At 39.5% G+C, this 16,147-nt stretch overlaps 1 protein-coding gene and 1 pseudogene across 1 annotated transcript in view; one reads left to right on the top strand and one right to left on the bottom strand.

Moving 5' to 3' along the window:
• Positions 1–16,147, top strand: part of rragd (ras-related GTP binding D) — an 82,410-nt gene that overhangs the window by 27,713 nt on the left and 38,550 nt on the right. The window lies entirely within an intron of this gene.
• Positions 5,782–8,089, bottom strand: LOC144467001 (uncharacterized; annotated as a pseudogene).

Raw genomic sequence — 16,147 nt, 5'->3', positions numbered from 1 at the left:
CTGGATTCAGCTGTTCATGTGGTCTTCCACATCGTTTTAGCCATATGTTCCTTGGGTGTTGGGCTTGGGGAAGGGGAAAAATTCAACACCACCTTCGACACTTTCTGGGTATCAGGTATCGGACTTGAAGGTAACGCATATTAGCTTCTGCTGAAAGCTTGACGGACCTCTCGATTGCTACACACGGTTGCTAACGTAGGATTAGACAGTGACTGATTAAGGGAGAGGCTTAGGAAAGGGTCAATTGTAGTACAGAACTGTAGGACTATGAGCATGATCCTCCCCCAGCCTTTCTTCTTCTTGTTGTAACTCTTGTAGGACGCAGTTGGATTTAGAGAACGGACTGCCAATGGGAGAGTACGTGATGGAGGGTGACAGAAATAACTGAAAGAGCTGTTGTTTCAAATGAGATTAGTACAATATGTGCTTTTTTTAATTCTAAAAAAACTTAAGATACATGCACCTGTCTCTCTTGACATCTACTTATTGAAACTACTGATCCAATTTGTCATTGTCAAAGAAATAATGAATGATGATGATTCTGCAGTGACTGAGCCCTTATATTAATGTTTTCCAGTGGACATGGCTTTATTTACTACCAACTGACGATGCTGGTAGTTGCATTTGATTATTTAATATCTGTGTGGGATGATTTTACGTTGAACCAGGCGATGTTGCCACCCATTTTGGTTAGAATGCTATACATCACTCTGTGAGACTGTTTATACCAACCTGATCTCACAGAAATATGTGAAATGACCATGACCTCTTAACACCGCATTCCGTGGTGGCAGCACGTAATGGGTTGAAATCACGTGCCGGTACCACGGAAACAATGCCAATGTAAAGTCAATTAGGATCCAGTGTCAACAGCAAAATCAGAAGTCTTAAGGGAGTTAAATTCAACACTTTGAAAGTGTCTATATTGGTCCACTCTACAAAGAGTTAAAATAAAACTTTAGAAAGTGCTAAAGAGTTTACACTGCGACAGAGCTGAAACAACACTCTCAGTAGTTGAAATTTAACACTGTTAGTGCTGAATTTATGCAACACTTGTGTGTAGTGTAAAAAGTTAACATTGTGAGTGTATTTTTAACACTAAATAAAGTTCAAATTATATTAACACTATGGAGAGTGTTATAAATATAACTAATAGAAATCTTTTCTAATTCTAATTCATTAAGAAATACTACTTGGACTTGATTAATAATCCAAGAACAATGCATGCCACTGGAATTTACAAAGAAAACCACACAAGTTGCAGTTTGAATCAACCTGTATTTCAAACAAGCACACCACATAAAACACACATCACTGGCTTTGCAAAAACAGGTCAGACAATATGACAGTGTGGTACAATGTATGTTTTTTCACACATCTCGTTCGAAAACTGTTTGTCATAGGGTCTGTAATCATCTCCTTAACTGGAGGAACAGAGAATGAATCCGCTCTCCTCGATACAGTATGCATTAAAATGATCATCAAAATAAAGAGTATCCACTCTGCAGGTCAAAATGAAAGCTTGCTCATCATGTATAATGATGTTGGTGACCTTTCTGAAAACAGGAATTTCCATATTTGTTCCAGTACAAACAAACATTCCAATCTGATACTTTGTTCCATAGTTCTTCACCCAATTAGTGGTTGACACTTCACAGTATGCATTCACATGAAACACAGAACTTAAAGGAGCTATATGTAAGAAATCTAAAGCAAATAGTTGTAAAATCCTCCTAATATGTCAGAGAGACTAAGGAATAATGTTCATATAACATACTAATCTCACAGACAACAATAGTACAGCAGAATACCAGAATATTCGCATTTAAAAAACATTTTTACGGTCCGCAAATCATGTTTATGTTTTGAATTTGTGTTTTGGCCTGTTGCGCCACCCACTGCAGTCTGTGCTTTCAAAGTAGAGCAGTCAGTAGAGTCTCAGCATCAGTTACAGTTATGACTGAGCTACAGCAGCACGGCAAGCAGCATTAGCATTGTCCCAGTACATAGCATTAGCAGCCGGCTTCTCCTCAGCTGTATCCCGGCGGCAGCGTTAGCAGTGTCCTGGTACATAGCATTAGCAGTCTCCTCAGCTGTATCCCAGCAGCAGCATTAGCAGTGTCCTGGTACATAGCATTAGCAGCCGGCTTCTCCTCAGCTGTATCCCGGCAGCAGCGTTAGCAGCAGGGAAGCCGGACTTGCTCGAATGGTCCGCTGGAAAACCGAAGATCAAGGACGCGGCGACACGGCCCTGCCACGGCAGCCGTCCATGGACAAACAAATCAGTCTCCAGCGTGCCGCTGTCCAGCAACCTCCAATCTGAAGGGGAGGGGGGGGCGGACACGACTCGCAGCAGTATTTTGAATTTGAGTGCAGTAACCGTTTTGGCCACATTCTTACATACAGCGCCTTTAAAACCTCACCTCCCACCAAGCTATCAATAATTTCTTTCTTCACCGGACCAAACTCAAATCACTGAAAATCAAAATTCTCCCAGTGGTGAGCTAGGTGTCTCTGGTGTTGTTTTGCCAATGCTTTTGTGATATTTTTGAAAATTTTCACTGATCTTTTAAAAAAAATTATGTTTGGCCTCAAACCTCATGCACCATACATGGAGGAGTGGACCTATTTTTCGATTACAGCGTGGATAATGCAACATAAAATGATGCTTTGGAATCAATCGTTTCTGAGGAAACAAAAATTTAAACAGCTTGTAGTGGTCGTTAATCAAGTGCTTCAAATAGTATGTCATACCATTAGTTACAATTGGTGAAAACACAATATTCACAATCTGAATCAAGAGGAGGAGCAGATTCCAGTGACAGTTATTTCTTTCCACTACATCACCAAAAATAAGAGGAACATTTTTCACAAGACACCATGACTGAATAGCATTTAGTCCAAGATCCTTGCTAGCCTCATCCATTTTCAAACCACTTGGTGTATTTTTTTCTCTCAGTATAACCATAGTTGAAACTTTGGATCCTCTGTGACAATGATTTCAAAGACATACTTCTGGTTGACAAGGTATTGAAAGACAAGTTTGTGTTCCTACCGCACTACACCTTCAAGCAAATCATGCATTATGTCAACTGCAAAGTTATCAAAGGTGTGGAAAAAATGCAATGTATTGAGCAAGCATGTCTTTTTGACACCAAACGCTGAAACCAACATAGGATTGTCCTGTAGAGCTGCACAATGTTCTGCATGGATTTCTCTTGTACGAAAAATTATGCCAGGGTCATCTTCAGTAAAGACAGACTCATCCTTGTCAAACAGAATCTACAGAAATATGTAGCACTGAAGGACTCAACAAAACCAAACAGTTTATGTAAACCTAGATTGTCACCTGTTATTTGTATAACAGAACCAAGCAATGGCAAGTCTGAGCAAGGCACCTCAATTCCTTGTGTTTTGAGTATCTTAAGATCATCCACAAGAGGCTTCAGAATGTCATCAAATCCATAAGTCTTCAGATCTTATGCATGAAAGAGTGCCACAACATGTAATTTATCAACACAGAATTATATTTTGGCGGCAAGTTCCTCAATATTAAGTAAATACAACCAAGTTTGTGAATCCCTTTCTTTGAACCTAAGGGGTTTGCAGTCTCAAACTCATCATAATAAAGTTGAATCTGTAAAGCATGTTTTTTCTGGGAAAACAAAATGTTACTCTTGAAATATGAACCATCACATATGTCTTTATAAATGCCTTCTTCATGTTGTTTGGCTTGCAAGAAACTTTCACATAATTCAGTGTTCTTGAACACAGACTGAAGTGTTCCCAGGATGGGTGCATACTAGTGTTGTCACGGTACCAAAATTGGGACCCACAGTACGATACCAGTGAAAGTATCACGGTTCTGAGTAGTATCACGATACCACAGCAGAAATTAGGCAGATGTGCCTCTTGTCATTTATAAAAAGATAAATCACTTTTCTATAATACATCACTGATATTTCAATGGAATAAATTACTTATTGACTTATTCATACTTCAAAAACAGCATCAATAAGTGATTAACATAGGGGGGATCAAAATAAAATAAATAAATAAAATAGAATAAAAACCAACCAGCCACCCTCCTCCCCTGATAAGTTAAGAACAGTCCCTTCAGTGTGGTGAGGTTTGTGGACCGTTACCTGCCACAAAGAGACAAGTTTGAACGGCTCGTTTCTCCTCTGACATGTCACAAACCTGTGTGCCGCCACGGCTCAGTTGTCCAGGTACTTCTAGGCAGTCATGACACCAACTTCTCCGTCGCTGGTAAGCCGTTATCTTGTCTTATTGGTGGAGCCTCCGCCATATTTGACTGTCTGTGACCTCCGTTCAACAACCGGCAGGATTCGCCTTTTGTTTCTGCTGCTGGTTGAAATCTGTACTCGCACAGTGTGCTCCTGAATGATTTCTTTTGCTCGCTCAAAACTATTTTTAGTCGCAAATGCGAATAAAATACTTGCACCGTAGAGCCCTGTGGAAAACAAATCAGTGCCTACAAGTAAAAATAAATAAATAATAACTCTCACTGCTTAAAGATACTCAGTAGCTCAGCTAATACCTGACATGTCACTGGAAAACAAACCACTACAGCAGCATATTGAGTGCCAGGTGGCCAGCGTGTGCCGTTATTGGACGGCGCATGGACACTAACCCTCTTGCGATTGGACTTTGAACTTATCCCACAGTAGTGGTACCATGAGGTACCGTAGTACTACAGAACTCCAACATTATGGTATCATATGTACCGTGGTGTTTTAGTACCGCGGTCTACCGTTGGTACCAGTATATCGTGCAACACTAGTGCATACACAAATTTATCTGTTACAGGGACCTGACTGTATAGTCCTGCTGTTCGATCCCTGCAAACATCAAACCGTACAAAATGATGAGTAACATCTTGGTTGTCCACATTTCAAACGTAATGTTTTTTGAGGATATAAACCGTGATGGAGTCTTAAATGCTGGCAAAGCAATGCAGAACTTTTGTGGTGTGCCTTACAAATATAACAAAGAAACATGTTTGTAGCCAGGGATCTTTAAGTGCCTCAAGTGTCGTGCAAAAATCTTGCTTTAAGGTCCTTGACTCTGGGACTTTCCTTGGCATTTCCCACGTCAATGTTGAAAACTGTGGTTTGGATGAACGTATAGAATTGTAGAGGGATTCATGGTAGTTGATGCTGAAGGTGAAGTGTGCTTTGAAGAGCTCGTCGAAAGCTGCCAGGGATGTCTGTGCCTTGCAAAGGATGGCTTTATGATCAATGATGACATAGAATCTCTGGGTGCTGTTCTTCTTTTCAGCAACACACAGGAGGAAGGGCTGTCCTGGCTCCACACTAGCAAGGAAGGTTTCAACACAGGCTCCCATCTACAACAAAATATAAAAAAGAATCATTAGAAAATAATGAAATATAGCACATTCAGATGACTGTTGTGCCAGTAAAAAACAGTGCTTCTACATAAGTAGGATCATCAGAATAACTGCACAAGCACACAAAAAATTGCATACCTGAAGATATTTCACAACATGGTCAACAGCTTGACATGAGCTGATTTTTGCACTCTTCTTGTGGCCTTTAGAGGTGTGGGGAAGCAAGTGAACCAAGAGCAGAACACTTGACAGGTCACTGTCCCAGCCTAGGGGAAAACAGGATAAATATTGGACACATTCACATAAATCACATAAAACTTACCAGAACCACATGGAGTCTTGCTGCATGGACAAGAGGGCTTCAATGTGCTCATTGGAAGTCATTTTTTTGCAGTCAGCCAGGATCCTAGGTTTTAAAAATGTGGGCCATTTTGCCAAAAATCTTCCAGACACTTCCTCTCCAAACATCATGTTGAAGTCTTGGTCAATCTACAGAAGAACACACATTTTCATACTTATGCAAGTTAAAGTGTACACCTTGAATAATTTGGCATCCAAGACTGTTGAAGAGCACTGCTGATCTTGAACCAGTGACTGGCGGTACTGAAATGTGGCCCTCATCTTCTCTTTGATTGCTGATGCATCAGTTGAATGTTTCAAAAGGATATTGCTTCATGACACTGATCACCAAGCAGCTGCTTATCAGAGCATTGAACCTCCCTCCTTCTCTTCGGACTATCTTGATAGGCAGTGGTGGTGGAGGATCTCCGGGACTTAGCTGCCGTCTTTATCCTCCAGGCCAGGTAGCCAGATCCACTCTGTGGGTCATAGAAGTGTTCCTGTAATATTAAAAACAATACATTGTAGAGTGAGATCAGAACGTATTTCTGCTTCCTAAGTTGACTTACAAGGTTTTCATTTACAAACTTATTGTCTGAGTATGGATCTCTGAGGCTGGGAAATAGAGAGATGATACCCAAAGCGTATTTACTTCGCACAGAGATTGGCGGGGTCCTCCTGAAAGATAAACATGACGAACGATGATGAACATTATTACATTTCCTTTTCCCATTACATTTTACTTTTACTAGCGTCAGTGAGTTATAGGCTCTCTCAAATCAATTGTTTTTGTTTGTTTTAGCCCTTTAATATATATTGCTGTCAAAAAAGAAATTAAATCATGAATTGCTTGTACAGTATATGTATTGCTTGTAATAATGAATATGCAATGTTCTACAATGAGTGAGCTCTTTTTTAAATAATTCAATGTCAAGTGCAAATATGAACTTTGTAGTCTTACCCATGAATTTCAACCATGTCAGCCACGAGAAGGTTTACCAACTGTCTCCGTGTGCTATTCATCAATATTTTTGTTTTATCATATTCATCCCAAATTAATTTGCCCCCCCCCGGTTTGGCCTGGAGAGCATCTCTCACCATCTAAAAGATAAAGAATCAGAAAGTTAGCAATTATATTCATCATCACATCCAACAACAAAACCACACTTTAACTGCACAATATCTTTGTATCTGATATTTGATAGCTAATACAATTTGTTACAAAAGTGGACGTGGCTGCACACCTCTTTTGCCGATTCCCGTTCAGCATGGGTTCTCCTCCCTCCATTTGTCTTAACAATCACTGTTGTATCTGATGAATCAGAGGATACTAGCAAGGAGTCTCCAGACACAGATGCTGGTGAGTTGTCTGACATGGATGACTCCAATGAAGTGTACGATAGATGAGTCTGAAGTAAAACTGTAAAACAGTTAAAAAAAAAAAAAAATGCAAAAGCTTCTCAAACACATCTGCGTCCACTTCTGTCCCTGATTCATCTGTCAAGTGCAGCTCAGTCTCAAGTGGAAGGTCTAGCTTTTGAATGACTGATAAAAACATACTAGATGTAGAGCAATAAAAAGACTAAACTATGAGCAGCATTACTTCAACATAGATTAACATAGAAATTTGATAAGCTTATAATTTAACATTTTAGGACAACTTCCAAAAGCACTTTTTGAATTTTCCACAGGACTCCATAATATAAACATTAAATAAGTTCAACAGGTATTAAAGCAAGTACTCTGTTAACTACATTCTTGGCTGTGTGAAAAGGGTTGCCAACCTTTCTGAAGGAATGTGTCGAAGCTATCATAGCCCTCATCAGTCTCAGCCACTTTGACATACTTCTGAATTTCTCCAAATCCAAATCTCACCTTCACCAACATGATGTACTGTGAAGAGAAAAAAAGAAGAAAAGACATCCACACCATGCCATCACTCACTGTGTGTTCACCATGGATTTATAAAGAACTAATTTGAGTATTTGTTTTGTTTTTTAGTGTTACTCGCTACTTGTCAGGGTGGAGGATTGTAGACAGACCCAAAAATGCAGAACTCAGGGCAGTAACACGAGAACATGCAAAGGGGACGACTGCAGGGAACAAACGCACACAACCCGACACATGCAAAACACAGAGATAACTACACAAGTAGAAACAGGCTGGGAAATCAACACAGGTGATACCCATTTGGGTAATCACAGCATGGTGCAGACAGGAAGACAGAACACTTTAAAATAAAACAGGAACCAAGAAAAATGAATAAGACAAAACATGACACTGCTGCTACTCACGGATAATGCGAATGACGCTAACTAGTCCCTGGACAATGGGAACCAGTGCGGTGATGTTACTGAAGCTCAGCCTGCCTGCTATCATGATAGCTAGTCTCCAAACAGCAAACAGCACCTACACTTATCCGTAAACACAGAGATACATTATCAACATCTCTCTGTTAGTGTGTGCGTGACTCTGGTGTTAGCTCCAGCTAATGGTAATTTGAGATCCTTAAGTTAAGATAAAAGCCAAAAAAACTCCTTCCACCCGCAAACAGCTCCGGTTTTAGAGTGGAACGCGGCATGGCTAGTGCCTCCAGCTTTATTCCATCAACACGTTAACTAGCTGAAAACCTCTGGCAAAAAATGGCCAGTTGCACATTTCTACCGTCTTGTCTTACGTAGAATCGGACAAATTTGTATACTTACATAAAGCAAATTGTGCATATTCATCGACACCCTTGTGCAAACGTAACTTATCAAAAATAGCATAAAGCAATCCAGCTAACCTTGAACACGAGGCTTACCTCGTCACAGTGTTAGCTGCTGATAAGACTCTGCCACATCTAAACTAGCCGCTTTTTTAGCCCTTCATCTGTATTAAGTTAATTATCAGCACATAACATACGACTGCACAGAAAATAGTATTTAATATACATGTTGTTGTCTTTGATATACTTACACAAATTTGGCCGATCAGAGCCACAAGATGGTAGTGGTCTGCTGTCCTTGCGCATATTCTCCCCGCTCGTCATAGATCCGTTGGAATTCTGGGAGAAATTCTGTTCAGTGTTGATTGGATTTAACTCCCCAGATTAACACCAACTCTTTTGAGCAATGACTCTCACATAGTTGAATGTAACTACACAAGTGTTGAATTGCATTTTTAACACGCAACACCAACAATGGAAATTTAACACTTTTGACACGAAAGTGTCCTTGATAACTCAACAATATGACAGGTTAATGTCAAGGCCATGAAATGAAATAAATGTATTATGTGTATAGGGCTTTAAGAGCGTTGCGCTGTGGGCGGAGTAGTAGTAAGTAGTAAAGCCGAACTACTTTTTACACTACACCTAGAAGAACTATGTTAAGAAAAAGTAAAGATGTCGGCTAATTTTTGATTTTAGCTAATACGCTAGGAACAGCATTGTTGGGGCGGTAGGTTTTTGCGGCTTGTTGTAAAATAAAGTCGTAAAAAGATACATCTACTGAATATATCAAATGTCTAGTAAAGCCGAACTAGTAATGACACCGCACCTAGATGAAACATGTTAAGAAAAAGGGGAACTGCCCATTGGTCCGACAGCCCATTGTTCCGACCATATTAAACCCATTGTTCCGAAGTCCCGTTGTTCTGAAATCATCATGATGCCCTGTGGTTAAGGTCTGGTTAGGTTTAGGCACAAAAACCACTTGGTTAGGGTTAGGAAAAGATCATGGTGTGGGTTAAAATGAAAAAGAAAGTGGCAAACACATAAGCCGTGAGCCTGCTTCGCCTCAAGCCTTTCCCAGCTGACCTAGAGCCGGTCGCGGCACACTGTCAAGGCAGAAATACACCCACCGGGAGTCGTTCAGCACCGCGGAGAGCTCCCCACACAACCCGGACCCCAGAGTGAATAACAGGAGGTTATGTGTTTCATTGACACTTGTATCTCAACCAGTAGCCTACTTTTGTTGCGTTTGCTGATCCTCTATGGTACACAAATACAGTATAGCCTAGTATAATCACATATTGGAACAACGGGACGTCGGACCAATGGGCTGTCGGACCAATGACATGGACCCAGAAAAAGTAAGGATGATGGTTAATTTCAGATATTTTAGCAAGTTCTCTAGAAACGGCATTTTTGGGACTGTGATTGTAGAGTTGTCAAATAGTGTCGTAAAAAAGTAAATCTACTGAATATCTCAAATATCTAGTACAGCCGAACTATCATGTTATTATTATTATTATTGTTATTGTTATTATTATTGGTGGGAAATTATAACAGAGGAATATAATTGCTGTTTTAATATCAAGAACACTTTAGTGTTTTTGTGTGTATACAGGATGTTGTCGAATCAGGGAATCCGTGTGTCCACCACGACAAAGGATCCTAATTGACTTTACATTGGCATTGTTTCCGTGGTACCAGCATGTAATTTCAACCCATTATGTGCTGCCACAACGGAATGTGGTGTTAAGAGGTCGTGGTCATTTCACGTATTTCTGTGAGATCAGGTTGGTTTACACCTGATATTGACCTGTGTTTCGGTGATCCCAACAAAAATGGGCAGCCAAGACACATTGCTGTTAACACCTGTGTCTATCATGCTGAATGTCAAACATGTTAGAAGGTTAAAGGGCCTCATGCACAATCATTGCAGTCTCTCATTAGCTGCTTGCTAGCATGCACATTAGTAACCTTAGCAGTTTTGTCAGTTCAGCTGGAGATTCGGCTTGGGTAGGATCTGTGTTTTCATAGCTTCATGAAACTTACAGTATATGATGGTGTTTTTGCTACCTACCCAACCCCTTCTCTTTTACACTGAGCGAAGAATAACGTCAGCTTAGTTGCCTTGTTAACTCATCGTTAAATATACGTTATTGAAGCTCAACAGAAACAAAATAGAACTCACCAAAACCATCTTAGTCAGTCTTTTTAGTCATTTAGTGTAGTGTTTCAACAATCACCAACTCAGGTTTGGCCAAAAGAAACCCTTAATTTAATGAGTTGGATGTGAAAATATGCTGTTTGCCCCACAGTCTCTTTGCTGTTGCAGCTGTTTACAGTCCTGTAATGGTATCCCCACCACTCACAGTCACTATGTCTGTCAGCTCAGCTGCCTGTCTACTAGTAGAGACTGACCTCTGGTGGCGCATGATGTGCACTACATACAATGAGTTTCACAGAAAGAGGAGAGTCTGTATTTTTGTTGGAATTGAAAATCGTACTGTAGGGCTTTCTAAATACCCTGGTATACTGTAATACTGTGATACTGCCCTAGCCTATTGGATATATTGCTGTCCGGACAATTCAACACTTTTCCTTTCATAGGGCAAAATGATGCAGGGTCACATAACACTTTGTCCAACTTGTCTAAAAAAGGACAAGTCATGGAGTGTTAACATGCTGTCACCAAAACAACCACATCCTGTGTTGGGTGCACCGGTGTTTACACTTCAAAAGATATGTGATCAAATGTGCCCCAGGTCACGTCACCAGGTGGTTTGAGTGATCGCATCACAATGTGTCTTGATGGCTATGTACACCTGTATTTAGTGCCGTCCACTTGTGATTGGATCACCCACGGTGCATATAAATTACCAGGTGTAAACAGGCTCTGTGATTGCTGAGGTCACAGAAATACATGTTGCTGTGAATCTTTTCAGCTTGATCATTTGCCATCACCACAACTGGAGCACTTAAAGAGAGACAGCTAAGACTAACTAGACCTCATTCTTTATAAAATGTAAGCCAGTATAACTAGCTTCTACTTTTGAGTGGAATACAAGCATAATTGTTAAATGTTGAACTTCTTAAATTGTGAATGGTTGATAACTAACACTGTAAAAAATACTTGATGGAAAAGAGAGATATTCATCTTGTATGACACTCCTTCTCCAGTTAGTGGTGAACCACAGAAGATAACTGTGTGTGTGCTAGCAAAGCCAGCTCTGAGTTGTCAGCCAGCCGATGCCATAGGAAAAACTCTCTCAGGCTTGAGGCTTAGATGCTGTTTCCACAGATATGTCCAAAAATGGTTTTATCCTGTTAAAAAAAATAAAAGAATAAAATATGTATGTATATATATATATATATATATACAGTACAGGCCAAAAGTTTGGACACACCTTCTCATTCAATGCGTTTTCTTTATTTTCATGACTATTTACATTGTAGATTCTCACTGAAGGCATCAAAACTATGAATGAACACATGTGGAGTTATGTACTTAACAAAAAAAGGTGAAATAACTGAAAACATGTTTTATATTCTAGTTTCTTCAAAATAGCCACCCTTTGCTCTGATTACTGCTTTGCACACTCTTGGCATTCTCTCCATGAGCTTCAAGAGGTAGTCACCTGAAATGGTTTTCCAACAGTCTTGAAGGAGTTCCCAGAGGTGTTTAGCACTTGTTGGCCCCTTTGCCTTCACTCTGCGGTCCAGCTCACCCCAAACCATCTCGATTGGGTTCAGGTCCGGTGACTGTGGAGGCCAGGTCATCTGCCGCAGCACTCCATCACTCTCCTTCTTGGTCAAATAGCCCTTACACAGCCTGGAGGTGTGTTTGGGGTCATTGTCCTGTTGAAAAATAAATGATCGTCCAACTAAACGCAAACCGGATGTGATGGCATGTCGCTGCAGGATGCTGTGGTAGCCACGCTGGTTCAGTGTGCCTTCAATTTTGAATAAATCCCCAACAGTGTCACCAGCAAAACACCCCCACACCATCACACCTCCTCCTCCATGCTTCACAGTGGGAACCAGGCATGTGGAATCCATCCGTTCACCTTTTCTGCGTCTCACAAAGACACGGCGGTTGGAACCAAAGATCTCAAATTTGGACTCATCAGACCAAAGCACAGATTTCCACTGGTCTAATGTCCATTCCTTGTGTTTCTTGGCCCAAACAAATCTCTTCTGCTTGTTGCCTCTCCTTAGCAGTGGTTTCCTAGCAGCTATTTGACCATGAAGGCCTGATTGGCGCAGTCTCCTCTTAACAGTTGTTCTAGAGATGGGTCTGCTGCTAGAACTCTGTGTGGCATTCATCTGGTCTCTGATCTGAGCTGCTGTTAACTTGCGATTTCTGAGGCTGGTGACTCGGATGAACTTATCCTCAGAAGCAGAGGTGACTCTTGGTCTTCCTTTCCTGGGTCGGTCCTCATGTGTGCCAGTTTCGTTGTAGCGCTTGATGGTTTTTGCGACTCCACTTGGGGACACATTTAAAGTTTTTGCAATTTTCCGGACTGACTGACCTTCATTTCTTAAAGTAATGATGGCCACTTGTTTTTCTTTAGTTAGCTGATTGGTTCTTGCCATAATATGAATTTTAACAGTTGTCCAATAGGGCTGTCGGCTGTGTATTAACCTGACTTCTGCACAACACAACTGATGGTCCCAACCCCATTGATAAAGCAAGAAATTCCACTAATTAACCCTGATAAGGCACACCTGTGAAGTGGAAACCATTTCAGGTGACTACCTCTTGAAGCTCATCGAGAGAATGCCAAGAGTGTGCAAAGCAGTAATCAGAGCAAAGGCTGGCTATTTTGAAGAAACTAGAATATAAAACATTTATTTCACCTTTTTTTGTTAAGTACATAACTCCACATGTGTTCATTCATAGTTTTGATGCCTTCAGTGAGAATCTACAATGTAAATAGTCATGAAAATAAAGAAAACACATTGAATGAGAAGGTGTGTCCAAACTTTTGGCCTGTACTGTATATATATATATATATATGAAAATTACTCGATCATTAATTATTATGGTTAAAGGTTCAAGTAAGACCAAGCTTTGTTGAGGATGACTTATATCTACCACACACTATAAAAGCAGTAACACAAAAACATCTCCCTGATTTATTTCTATCCTCTAGCCAATGTAACAACATTTTGCTTAACTTAAGTGTGCAACTGGGAGGTATTAAAAATAATCAAAGGAGTCTGGATGCCTGGTATGATAGACTGTGTGGCTGTGTCCATTTAGAATTGAATAAATGTGTTAAAAAGAAATGTAATCCTCATAAAGGTTTTAGTAAAGTCTACAAACCTTACTGGAATCAAGATTTGCAGACCCTATGGGACAATCTAAGAACAGCAGAGAAAAGATTTCTAAGATGCAAGAACAAAAATCTGAGGGAAGGGCTGAAGATAGAATTTAAGAAAAGCCAAACTAATTTTGATAAAAGGTTACGCACAGTGAAACGCAGTTTTAATAGAGGCCTGTCATTGCATATTGATTATTTACAAACCCATAACCCCCAGAAGTTCTGGAATGAAATCAATAGATTGGGTCCCAGAAAGTCTAGGGAAATACCCATGGAGGTTAAACTCGAGAATGGTGTACATATATATATATATATATATATATATATAGTTCTGTTTTAGGAGTTGTATTACAAAAGTGGGAAAAAGACTTCACAGATTTATTCTGTGGTTTAAAAAGTTCTTTTGATGATACTTTTTTGAGTGAAGTAACTAGTATAAATGAGGTTATGGAAACTGAAATGAGAGAAATTTTTCTGTTGAAGAGGTAAAAAATGTTGTGGATAAATGCAAACGGAAAAAAGCCTTTGGAATTGATGACATTTCGAATGAAATGTTGAAGCCGCCGAGATTGTTTGATGTGTTATATGAGTTATTTCAGTCCTGTTTTGTCAGTGGCATTATCCCGACACAGTGGCACAAGACTGTTATTAAACCTATTCCGAAATCTTCAAAAAATTATCCCAAACTGCCACTCAGCTACAGGGGAATAAGCCTCATTAACTGTGTCTATAAATTGTACTCTTCACTTTTAAATAACAGACTTGTAGACCATCTTGAGAGGACAGGTTTGCTTGTTGATGAACAAAACGGATTTAGACAATCTAGAGCATGTATTGATCATATATATGCAGTAACTTCCATTATACGCCCAAGAATTAAGTTGAATAAGTCCACTTTTGTTTGCTTTATTGATTTTAAAAAGGCTTTCAACTGGATTAATAGGGAACTTCTTCAGTATAGGTTGTTAAATTATGGTGTTAATGGAAAATTTTATTATGCCATCAAGTCTCTTTATCAAGCACCTGTTGCCTGTGTTCAGGTTAATGAATATACAACTGGATGGTTTCCTCAAATATTGTTCTAATATTTATGTAAATGATTTAGCGCTTCAAATTAAAGCATGTAATTTGGGAGTTAAAGTTGAAGATCAAACTGTAGGAATATTATTATACGCGGATGACATAGTTTTAATGGCGGAACATGAAAAAGATCTGCAATTTATGCTGAACACTGTGGTGGAATGGTGCTGGAAATGGAGACTGGTGGTTAATGAAGACAAAACACAAATAGTACACTTTAGGCGAAAACCGCTGTCTAGAAGTCCAGTTGTTTGTAATCTTGGTTCAATAGTGCTGTCATATACTGATCAATATAAATATCTTGGTATGACACTGGATAAGCATATGACATTTAGAGATGCTGTTAGTGTGTTATCTCTGTCAGCAGGTAGAGCCCTGGGATCTGTGCTTAATAAAGTCAAATACTGTGGTAATCTGGGATTTCATACTTATACACAGCTCTACAGTTCATGTGTTTGTCCTGTGTCTGATTATGCTTCTGGTGTTTGGGGTTTCCGGGAATACTCAAGTTGTAATGCTGTGCACTATAGAGCTATTCAATCTTTTTTAGGAGTGCATAAATTAACTTCAGTTTTAGCTATTTATGGAGATATGGGATGGGAACCTCCAAACATCAGACATAAATGTGAAATGCTTCGACTGTGGAATAGACTTGTAAGGATGTCAGATCAGAGACTCACTAAAAAGATTTTTATTTGGGACATTTTACATGGTCATCGCTGGGTTAACGAGATGAAATCCTTATTTAATTTGAATGATTTTTCATTTATCTTTCATAACAGGTTACTTTGTAATATTCGGGAGTTAAAGACTAATATGTTTCTCAAGTATAAGGAAAAGTGGTCTGTCGATATATGGTATAAACCAAAATTACGAACTTACTGTCTCTTAAAAAACTGTTATGTTGAAATGTATGTGAAGTATAATTTAAACAAAAGACAAAGATCATTATGTGTACAGTAACGTTCAGGAACATTACCCTTGGCTTTAGAGACCAGCAGGTTTAATGCCATTCCAGAGGAGGACAGACTTTGTCAGGTGTGTGAGCTCAGTGAAATTGAGAGTGAGGTCCATTTTCTGTTTTACTGTTTTGTTTATGAGGACTTGAGAGATGTATTTTTTATGAAAATGTCCTCTATTTATGGTGATTTCTTTTGGCTGGACGAGTATGAGAAACTTGAGTTGTGTTTTAGAAAGGGAACCTTTTTTGTTGCAAATTTTATTTGTAAAGCGTGGGAGAGAAGGCAGAATATTCTGTTTAAAGTCTGAAAGGGGCTGTAAAAAGGGGCTGTAATTATGTATGAAATGAAAAAAAAAAAG

The sequence above is a fragment of the Epinephelus lanceolatus genome, chromosome 15 (genome assembly GCF_041903045.1).
Source record: "Epinephelus lanceolatus isolate andai-2023 chromosome 15, ASM4190304v1, whole genome shotgun sequence".
Classification (NCBI taxonomy): Eukaryota; Metazoa; Chordata; class Actinopteri; order Perciformes; family Serranidae; genus Epinephelus; species Epinephelus lanceolatus.
Note: the sequence above shows the minus strand (reverse complement) of the source record. Positions and strands in the feature narration are given on the sequence as shown.